The following is an 11,869-nucleotide window of genomic DNA, read 5'->3' as shown; positions in this document are numbered from 1 at the left end:
CAATTTCATTTGAGAAAAATAGATTAGTCCTTTCCTGCTTTCATTTCAATTCCGCATTTTCATTTCAGCAAGATAGTTAGTTGCAGTTCAATCTATTTTAGTTTTGTAGGTACAAGCAGAAAAAAGCAAAAATCAACCAAAAAGATTTCCTTTCATGCCTTGTAGGAGTAGAGATAATTCAGAAAAATGATTGCACAACGCCCCCACTGCTTCACACAACCAACCTTTTCTCTTCTTCGATGGTTGTGATTAAAGAACCCTTAGGTGGACCGCAAGACATATTTGAAGAACCTCTAGGGAAGAAGAAGAAGAAAACATTCCTCTGGAGCAAATGGCTACAAATAGAAATGTTGGGAGCAGTACCTTGTCCAAAAACGAATTTTCAAATCAGATGGAAGATTTCAAGAGTGATATGAGGCAGTTTCTTGCCATGCAACTGGATACCTTGCGGATCCAAAGGAAGAAAGAGGAAGCCAAGAGGGCTTTGGCCATCTTTTGTCCCAGGTGCACTAGAAAGCATCCTAGGAATGAATGTCCATTGCACTCCATAGAAGTGTGTTTTGTCTGTGAAAAAGACCATCCTACAGATCAGTGCCCTTCCTTACCCAGAATCAAAGTTGCATATCAGAGGGCAAAAGGAGCCACTGAACCACTCTATTATCCGAACCAAAGGAGGCCACATGGACCCATACCTTACTAGCAGGGAATGCAAGGGACATCCTAGACCTATTACGACCCCTATCCAGCCACTTCCATGCCTTCTTGGGGTCCCCCTGCTCATCCTTCCTGGTCCACGCCCCCTCCTTGGTCGGATCCATCTCCATATTATGCCCAACCAGCTGCTCACTCATTTCACTCTTATGCTCAGCCACAGCCTCAATGGAATGCACCTCATCAAGGGTGGAGACCCCAGTACAACTCTCCTCCCACTCCTTTTCCTCCACCACCTGCTCAACCGCAACCATCACCTCCTCCTCCACCAAGGCAACCCCAAATGCCTGCCCAACCACAACCCCATCCACATCCATCTCAAATATACACCCCCACTCAACTACCCGTACCACCATTTCCAAATCCACACATTGGAATAGCTCAACCCAATTGCAAAGCTGAGGCACAACATGTCCAAATGACTCCTCTTGAGCTCAATGATATTCACCATAGCTCAGGAAGAGCATTGCAAAAAAGAGATTATATTGAAAGCATTGAAGGACCACATCCAGCAAAAGAAGATTCAAAGGAGGAGACCAAAGAACCATGGGCTGCACTTGATGAAGAGAAGAAATTAGAATCAAAGATCGAGAGAGTTCCCTCATGGTTACCATCAAATCCTCCATGTACTCGAGAGAAAGATCAGTAAAAAGAGGAAGATGTCAAGGTCATGATAGACAAAGATATGGAGAATGATCCAGATCAGCAAAAGGACCAAGGATATCAAAGCTATATTGAGACATGGTTCCAGACGGTCACTAAGTTGCAGCAGTACTCTCTTCTTCAGCTATGTTTGATCCCTTCAAAGTCAAATCATTTGGTCTCTGAAATCCGGATAGTTGTCAAAACATGCATTTCAAGCCGCCACATCATTTTGTCTCTAATCTCAATGTGCACATGGCTCCATTGGAAGTATTCTTATACTTGAAAAGAATTTTGTTTTTCAATTAGGGTAGGGTAGAAGAAAAAAAGAAAAAAGATAAAAAAAATGAAAATAAGAGGAAAATAAAAATCTAAGGTGAAAACCTCCTCGGAGGCGCCTTAGATTGGCTCATTGATTGAAAACCTCCATGAGGCAGTCAATGGTTTGGGAAAAAAAAAGAGAAAAGAGAATAAGATCTCTGGGTGAAAACCTCCCTTGGAGGCGCCCAGGGCAGGCAATTAGGGTGAAAACCTCCATGAGGCGCCCTAGTTGTCTTCAAAAAAAAGGAGAGAAAAAAAAAGAAAAAAGAAAGAGAAAAAATAAACCTAATTTCTATTGAGTAATTGCAGGTTGCAAGAAGGACATTGCAGGTCAGGAGGATCGCTCAAGACAAAGACGGAGGAATTTCTATGCCTTCTACGTGAAGTTCTGTGTCTTCTACAGGAAGCCTACAAACGAGCCAAAATCGATCTCTGAAGAGGACTAGAAGGCTAGGAATATGTCCATGAGGCCTACAAGCATCCATGTTTCCATCCCTCACCCTTCTCCATCATTTTTTCCATCTCATTGTGCTTCTTTCCTAAAAATTGCATGTTCTACAGGAAGTTCCTATAGAAATCCTGAAATGGATTTCAAAAAGGTAGTTTGGCGAACATGATAGCTTCCTCAAGGGTTCAAAAGTCCTCTTACAATCTTCAAACTCCTCCTCCATCATCTCCATGCCTGCATCACAGCCCAAGCTCATTTTTTCTTACCATGCAAAAAACTGCAGAATACTTGGAAGCAAAAATGCATAGTGCTGAAATTTGTTTTTTCCCTCACGTGAAAACCATGCATCCATTTACAAAACCGTTTAACAGAGAGTTGTACAGGGATGATGGCAACATGCCCAAGTAGTTTCAGCCAATTCCGGTCCATGAGTTCCAAGAAACCAGCCTCCATCACCTTCAGCCATTTTTTCATTTTCTCCATATCCGTGCATCTGTTTCAAAACCTGTTTCATGGGGAGATGCATATGGGTGATAGTAACCTACACAAGTAGTTTCATATGATTCCGATGCACGGTTTTTGAGAAATTGATCTCTGTAATCTTCAACCATTTTCCATTTTTCTCGAAATCTGTGCATACATTCATCACAATTTTGCTATGGGAGTTGCATAATGTTGATAGGAACATGCTCAGAAAGTTTCAGATTGATCTGGTGTATTGTTCAGGAGCAATGGAGAAAATAAGTCGATTCCTTGTAAAAATTCAACATCAGTAGCTTGAGGGTGCAAGTCTGAACATAGAAACAAATTCCTGCAGCTTAGACCCGGCCAGAGGACACATGCACAAGGAAAATAGCCATGAATTAGCAACCAAGCCATCATGCAACCACAAAAACCAATGCGTGCAGCAAATGAAAGGCCACAGCACCTCACAGCAACCACGCTCGACTCCCAGGTACGTGACTAAACTCGTTCCTTTGATTGCATGAAGGTAATTTGAAAACTGCGTGAACAATGAGATGGTTGTGGTTAAAAAAATCGGTGGCCAGCCAACTGGCCAGCCTCATCCAGTTCAACAGCGCTCGGTGGGTGAATACGACACGTGTGCTCAGCCATCTCAAGAGGAAATCTGGAAACAAGCAGTGGTGACTGATTAACCTTCAATGTAATTGATGGGAGTGATCACAGGTAGGAAACATGATGTTTCATGACAACACTATCGTCTGCATGGGCTAGCGCACATTTTTGCCACCTCACCACGAATCACGCAGCAATTAAAAAATGCTCGGCTGAAACTCACAAACTGCTGTTCATTTGCACTTGCAACACCCTCAACTGAAGTATGCACAAAATGCTTAACTAGTCGTCCTCCACCGGTTTTCTGCCTGTCTTCAAGATTCTGTTGCATATCAGGCTCGTTCAGAAGCACCGTGACATCCTACAGAAGCCGGCAAAGCATTCTACAGGAAGAGGCTCTACAGGAAATACAACATAGCCTTCCGAAGCAGAGAAAATGGATTTTTCTTCGACAAATTTGGAGTCCCGAAAGAGGTAGGCTCGAAAAACACTCTTCCATACATGGTGTGTATGAAAGGTGATGAATTGAACTATATTGAATAGGGAAGTCAGAGACAAGTCTGCCTGTGAGTCGAAAATAGTGGTTTTCCTGTGTGTTGCTTGGAATTACTCAGTCGGTTCTGCGTCAAAACTCTCCTCCATGGTCCCTGATAAAAAAAATTCTCCTGAAAAAAGATGAAGCACCGTGAGGGCTAACCTGCGTATGAAGTATTTGAATTTTCATAATTGTATGTATGCTAAGGATGAAAATTGAGCTCTGTGCCCTGTCTGTGAAAACCTGATTCTTCCTTTTACATACAGACAACTGAGTTTTGGGCAGCAAAAGTTTTAGAACCAGGGAATTGGTGCAGGTTAAAAATTTAAACACCCGAGAGATCTTTCCTTGAAGTTCAAGGGAGGAAACCATAAACAGAATTCCCCTTTCTGATCAGAGCACAAACCAAAACAGAGCACTCTCACCATGCCAGGAGGGTTTATCAGAAAGGAACCCTCGGATTCCAGAAAATTGCGTGAAACTCCCGAGGTGGTGAACCTATTCACCCATGCCAATTGGATGACCTTTTGTGACAGAATTCAAGGTCATGACGATGAGATAATAGAGGAGTTCTTAATGTCCATGCAGCCTAAATCAAAGACACTAGCCACTGTAAATTTCAGAGGGTTGACCCTAAAGCTTACCCCACAACTCATTAGTCAAGTTCCTAATCTGCCATTAGGGATACCCTGGAGCAAAGAGGATAGGGCATTGGGCCAAAAAGCCAAGAAAGAATTCTTCCTACCAGAGGAACAGTTTTCAGAAGATAAGAATGGGGTCCGGAGAGCTAGCTTACATCCTTTTTGGAGCGAGGTCAGTCTTCAGATCATGAAATACATTACCTGTGAGGGGCGGTTCAGTATTGTCTATGGCTATCACTTCCGGTTGCTAAGTGAACTCAGACATGGGATGGATTTACATCTAGAACAAAAGTTAAGCATCCCCTATTTCCTCCTACAATCATTAATTGAGTGTGGCACAAAATTGAAGGAAGGAACACTGGATCAACTAGCCCATCATGGGCTTATCAAGCTTCTAGTGGAAGATGCCCACCATACCTACACTATCCCTCTCTCCTAGGATATTTTCTGCAACATGTCCAAGGATGATGATATTAAAATTCTGGCCGAGGAACTCACTTCATCCAGCAGTGAAGAAAGGGAACATATTGAGGCAGAAGAGAAAGCCAATGGAAAAGAAACCCTGGACAGGCCGCCACAGAGAGAATAAGAAGAGAAACAAGGAAAAGGCCAAGTTGAAAAGCCTAAAACTGTGGGAGGAACAATGGCACAAACACCCAGGGAGAAGAGATTGCAGAGCAGGGAAAAGAGGACTGAAAAAGTACAAACAAGTGAGGATGCAACCAAGGCAACCACACCAAAATTAAAAGGGAAGACACCCCCAGCCAAGCAGACTGAAATAGTGAAGACAGTTTCTACAGGAAGCCAGAAAACAGTCAACACAGGACTTTCTACAGGAAGCATGGAGACAAGGAAAAAAAATGAAAAATTTGCCTAAGATTTTAGCCAAGGAGGCAGCAACTGTGCTGACCACCCTAAGCACATCTCCATAGCAAAAAAGGAAAGTGAAAGAGGGAGCCTTCCATGTATTTTAAGGCAAGAAGGAGTATGTGGATAAAAGACTGGCAGACCCCAGCCACAGTCAAAAAAGCCAATTACAATTGTAGACACCCCAACTAAACAAAAGGAAAATTCTCCTTCAAAGGTATCCGTCACCTATGAACTGGGAAGCCCGAAAACGTCCACCTGGAGAGAAATGATTAAAATATTGGACACAAAGACCTCTCTACAGGATGCTAAGACTGTTCTACAGGAAACACTGGCTAAGCTAAGAGAGACTGAGCAATTGGAGGAAAATGCGGCCAAACAATCATAGGAAGAAGGAAAGACAAGGAAACATCTGATGAACAGAAAAGGGACGACAAGCTGCAAGCTGAGGTTGAGGCGCTAACAAAACTGCTACAAGAAAAGGAGCACAGGCAGTGGGAAGAAGCAAAGAGAAAAGCATGGTTTGATGACCGAGAAGAGGACATCACTTCAGAAGCTTGGCATGACAGGGAGGCCACCAGGGCCATCAAAGATGAAGAGATAGATTAGTTGCTCAGAGGATGAGCAACACTTTCAGTAGGGGGTGATGATGAGCCCCAAAAATGGATAATTATATGGGCTCATTTAGCCTCCTAATTAGACTTAATCCACCATTCTCATTGGTTTATTGCATGTTTTTGATTATATTTATACTAATAGAGTGAATTGGGTTAGTCATTATGCCAACAAGTCTAATGTGTGCTTTGTGCAGATTTTTAGTCAATTTTGAGACAAAATCAAAGGTTTTAATGAGCACTTGGTAGCCAAATTCGTGGAAGAAAAAAGGAGAGGATTTGTAGGAAGGTTTCCCCTTCATTTATGGGCCCTTACTTCGAATTCTCCACCATCAGCTCGGAGTTCAAGGGCCACCAAATCGATTATCACAAGGGCAGCCGAGCAAGGACTAGTAAAGGTGCAATTAACTACAAGTTTTGGCAGCCGAGTTCCTAAAGTTTAGGAGGACTGTTGGGGTCCTCAATTTGTATAAATAAGAAGGCTTAGGGCCTCATTTCAGTTAGTCACTTTGTAGGCAGAAGTCAGCTAGTTTGTAGTTCGATTTTAGTCATTTTCTAGGAAGTAGGTTAGCTTTGCATTTCAGCACATTTTCAAGCTTTTCCTTGTGGATAGTTTTTGATGTAACTATTATTTCTTGAGAAATAAAGATGAATCCAGATTTGCACCAACTCTAATCTTCCTTAGGAGGCTGTAGCTCTTGGGGTTGGGCCCAACTCAGGTGCCCAGTACCTCCTTTGTTTACCTTTATGTGTTTTTGCTGCATTCTTAGAATAAAATCTGCTATTTAGATTTAAATCTTGCTTTGTTATTTAGATTGCTTTTGATGATTAAAAAGGATTTTTATGTTCAGATTGAGTTGATAGGTTATCAACAGGGAATATCTTCAGAAAAAGGCCATCAAGGACCTCTGATCTCACCTCTCCGTCAGTGGGATTAGGAGCTGGGATCAAGGTGACCTTGCTGCCAACAAAAACACTGTCTTTGCTTTGCCATGCAATCATTAGTGTTCGATTCTTATTTGCAGAAGTTGGTTACATGTTCAGATTCTTGATTGCTTCATTGCATAAGTTATTTCACATGGTTTCATTGCAAATAAACTTCTGTTCATTCTCTTTACTGTTATCTAGGTCAGAATAGGCTAACGTAACTAGGTCTTTGATGTTCCAAGTCCTCGTTTGTTCCATTTGAAAAACAACTTGCAGAGCACCTGTAATACTTCTCCATCTACCCATACTCCATCAATCCCACCTGCTCCATCCTCTACTTTGGATTCTTGCCTCACGTTTTCCATTTGCTCACTTTGCCCTAATTCCCATATTTTTGTGCAACATTGCTCCACTCCTCCTTGAACAAATCCAACCATCCTCGCCATTCCTTAGCTCCATCCACCAAGTCTTGGACCTCCTCACACCCTTGTCTAACCTCCATACCCACTTCTTCACCTTTCTTCCTTCATCAACCCTCCAAAACCCCCTTTCTGAACATCCTGTAGAAAATTACAGACATCCTGTAGAAATTCCAGAACATCCTGTAGAACCCCTGCAGACTTCCTGTAGAAGCTCACGAAAGTGGTTTCTTGTTATCCAAACTCTGTGAAACTCTTTGGAAGGGTGTTAGGGACCCCTTAGGCCCTCTTTGAACGTTCCTGACCTCCTCTAATTATTTCCTCTCGCCAATCCACCATTGCACAGTCAAAAACCGTTAAATCGCATGCATGATAATTCTGGCAACTTATTCAAAAATACAAAAAGATGTTTTTTCAGATGATACTATAGAAGTAGCTTAGACACATGTATTTTACCTTCCTAGAAGTCAATGGCAACTATTTCAGTAGCTTGCATCCTCTTTCTTGCATTAGTAGGGCTAGCTGGGAAAATTAGGGTTTGCTAGGGTTTACGTTTCCTTTCAGCTTTCCAATTTCTTTCTGCAAGTAGATCAAACTTCTTTGAGTTAGCTTTCATCCATTAGTTAAAAATCTTCTTCTCAGAGTTCATAGAAGTTGGCTTAAGCTCCTAGCAGACTTGTGCCAGCTAACCAAGTGACAGCTGCGACAAGAGCTAGTACTTGTGCATACAGCACCGTCGCTTCCAAGTTTGTTACGAACTACCGGGTTGATAAAAGTAAAGAAGGGAGTCCCAGAAGTTGCAGCATTATTGTTGCAATACTGGAGCCCACCAAACACTCTACAAGAGGCAGAGGAGCAGTTGGTGTCAACTTTGACAGTACAGATTCTTGTCACAGAGGAGAAAACAAAGAAGAGGAACAGGGAAGAAGAGTCATCTTCAGTGGTTGATATTTCTACTGAAGGTTTTAAAATCATGTACAGGAAGAAGAGCAAGCTCAATTCCAAACTAAGCCTAAGAAAGGATTCATATCAAGAGAATATTTCCACCACCAAAGAGCCACTTGTTTCCTCACTAGTAGGTGATCATACTACAATTTCACCCACTACCTCGACAACTTTACAGGATCAGTAGCAGGTTATGCAAACCAACAAATCTACCATAGGGGAGACAGAAAAGAGTATATTTGACATTTTCATATATATTAAAGTGAGAATTGAGGCCTTGAGGATCAACACATACAATCAGTTCTGGAAGCAAACTTCTAGTTATTAAAGAAAATTGTTGTCAGCCTTTTATTTAGAGAAATGAAAAATGCAAATGGCCTTCCTTCAAGCACAGATCCCACAACCCAAGGCAGCATCAGATTACAAGAAGAATTCATTTGAATTTGATGTGAAAGACATACATCCCATTGACCAAATGGAGATGCACAAGCAGACTGGACAAATAATTTCATCCACTCTCACTAGCACTGCTATGAGTTTCTCTAAATTGCAGGTTAAAATAGCCAATGTTCAATCACAATTGAAGATGGAGAAATTATCTACACTAGCTAAAGACACAAGGATAAAAGCTTTGGAGAACATGGTAATAAAACTATGGTATGATCCTGCAAATATCAATGTTGCAGAAGAGCTTGTAAGAAAGAAGAATATTGACATAACATCACTAAGAAAACAGTTAAAGTTACTGGTTTCTATCGCTCTATTATTTTTAAGATTGGCAAGACAAAATCAAAAAGGATACATCAAACCACTTAGGATTCTAGGGTTTAGCCCTCCTAGACTTAGAGATGGTTCTCTCTTTATATTTCCATATTTATCTCTATTTTTAGTGTTGTAGGGTATTAGGCTAGCTATAATGGTGACAAGGTTTTTTTACTTGATTGCTTGATTGTTTGTTTGTTTGGTTGGGGCAGGTCAAATTTAAATCTTTTCCATTGGGCTATGGAGTCAAAGGTTGGGTGGTAACATCAACTTTTCTAGAGAATTTGCAAGGAAATCTAACTATCTTTACTTGATCTAAAAGCAGAATGAGTGAGATGACAAAATAGTGAAATCAGTAATGATTAAAAAGCAATTAAGTATTTCTTAACCATACATCAGAAGAAAACATTTAGATTGTAACCACAGATAGAAATAAGGTGCTCCAACAACATATCTTAATCTAGAATTTCTGCTTTACAATAAGATTTAATGATGCATAATGAATAAAACATCAATATATTTGACACAGAAAGAAGACATCGCCAGGTTAAAAATAGCTCAAGTATCTTGCAAACGGTCTTTTATTATTGATGCTCCAGCTCAAAAATTACAGTGCTCCAAAAGAAATATTGTTCAAATAACTTGGGTCCAACCCCTAATACTTCCAATGCATGAAGTATTTAACAAAAACCTACAACGATTGCCTTGTACACTTGGAAAATTGTTATTAATTACAATGAAAAAAAATTTGACTTGTGTAACCATGAAGTGTCCACGATGAGATAACTTGGACATCTGGTCCACTTTTTCAGGATGTTGTTGTTGAGTAATTAATTTTGCTGTAGTGGCTCTGCTGACTTGGCTGGGTGCTGACTCAGCTTTGCGTTGTCCCTTCAATCCTCCTTGTCTTGTTCCTCTTGGTAATCACACACGTCACTCCATGCTTCTTCATCTCGAATATTTTCCTCGATTAATCTATGGTATACTTTATCAGCTTCAATGTACTGTGCAAAAGTGGGTTTGACTGTAAAAACGTGTTTCAGTTCATGCTCGATATAGATTGGATTGCTTATAGCTTGCAACAATGCTTTTCCTGTTATGTTGCCTTTAATATTGGAGAGATTCACATCATCCCAGGTTATGCCTTGGAGCCTCTTGACATAGTCTTCTCTAGCCATGAGTTTGTCATTAATGACAAACAAAGAAGGGAGACCTTTCTGTGTTAAAGGCTCAATTCTGTTGAAAACATGTTCACTGTAAGCTCGACATTTTCCCTCAAGCTATGCATTCAAGTTCTTCTTAGTCAATACCTTTTTCACCTGTAGAATAATTTTTATCATGTTTGATACTACCAACTCTTCTAGCTCATACATATTCATTGAATTGAGAAACTTAATGATTATGTTGGTTGTCGCTGGCATGTCTCCCAGCTCTAGATTAGTAGATGAAATAGCTTTTTTAGCTTTTTCCACTAACTCCTTCTGTTCAAATATAATTTGGATGCTGGGCCATATTTCATTCATGTCATTGATGATGTTGTCCCAGATGATCTCTTTCACCCTTCTTAGAGTGTTACCAATTGATTATTCCTTTTCATATTTTTGCAACTTTTCGATTAAGGTCCGTGCCCTCAACATCTACATTGAGTGTGTACTTTTAGCTCTTTTGATTTGGTCCCGTAGAACACTGACTTGGGTTTCTAGTCTCTTGATCTCCTCAGTTTTAAGATTCATGCTTTCCATGGACCTGGCTAGTTGTTCTTTACTACTTCAAGTCCCTGTAGCAGTTGTTGTTGGAGTGGCAGTAGGAATAGTTGCAAGAGGAAGAGCCTCCATAGTGGTGTTGGCCGACTTTGCTGCCTTTTCCTTCTCTTGTACCATCTTCTCCATCTTTTCTTCCATTTTTTTATTTGGACTGACTGCTCCATTATTAATTTCATCATTTTGACCTTCCGGCTCTCTGTTTCCTCTATCTCTTTGGTCAAGGGATCATGGGTTGCAGGCATTTTGAGCTGCTTCTTCAAAGCTTCTATATCAATCTCCTTCTTCTTAATTATCTCTTCTGCTGCTTTTACATCTAAGGGATCATATCCAATTTTCACTACTAAGTCTTCCAAAGACTTAATTCTGTTGTCTTTTGATTGAGATGAAATTGTTTCCATCTTCAGCTGAGATTGAGCATTTGATAAGGCCACCTGCATTTTAAACAAACTCATAGAGGTACTGGTTAGAGTAGATGAGATCATTTCACCTATTTGTTTGTGCATTTCCAGCTGATCAATAGGATGAACGCTCTTGGCATCAAACTCAAAAGAGGTATGTTTGTAATCAGCTGGAGTTTTAGGTTCAGTTGTTTGTGCTTCCAAAAATGCCATATGCATTTTTCCTTTTTCTGAATCAAAAGCTGAGAGAAGTCTGCCTTGAGAAGAAGAACTTTGTTTCCAGAATTGAGCATAAGTACTCTTTTTTAACATTTCATTCCTAATCTTTATCTCTCTGAAGGTGTCAAAGATGGTCTCCTCCCTTTCTCCAGTTACATTGGTAGATGTGGAGACTTGGAGAGTCTGTTTCCTTTCTGAAATTGGAGTGGTAGGAAGAGATTGACCTCCAGCTGGAGATGAATCAGGAATATCACTGAGATTAATGACTATTTTCTATGGTGATTCCTTGCCTAAGCCCATGTGCATCCTGGCCCTTTTCCTATATTTCAATTTGAATTCTTTCATAGAAGTATCAGTCCCTGGTGACTGATCTTCTCTCGGCCTTTTCCCAGTTGTTCCCTTTTCATGTTCCTTTCCCTTGTCTGATCTATCTTCTGTACTTTGTCTTTCCTTGTGCCTACTATTCTATGCACTTGAAGAAGAAATTACTTGTTCCTCAACCTCTTGCAATGTGTCAGGCATCCACTCAATCTGGTTCATAAATTTCTTTATTTCAGGCCTTTGAGTGTGAATGTAGGGT

Source organism: Pinus tabuliformis, chromosome 9 (assembly GCF_031772625.1).
Source record: "Pinus tabuliformis cultivar Carrire ecotype Pingquan chromosome 9, CPIR1, whole genome shotgun sequence".
Taxonomy (NCBI): domain Eukaryota; kingdom Viridiplantae; phylum Streptophyta; class Pinopsida; order Pinales; family Pinaceae; genus Pinus; species Pinus tabuliformis.
The sequence above is the reverse complement of the archived record's forward strand: the minus strand, read 5'-3'. Positions refer to the sequence as shown.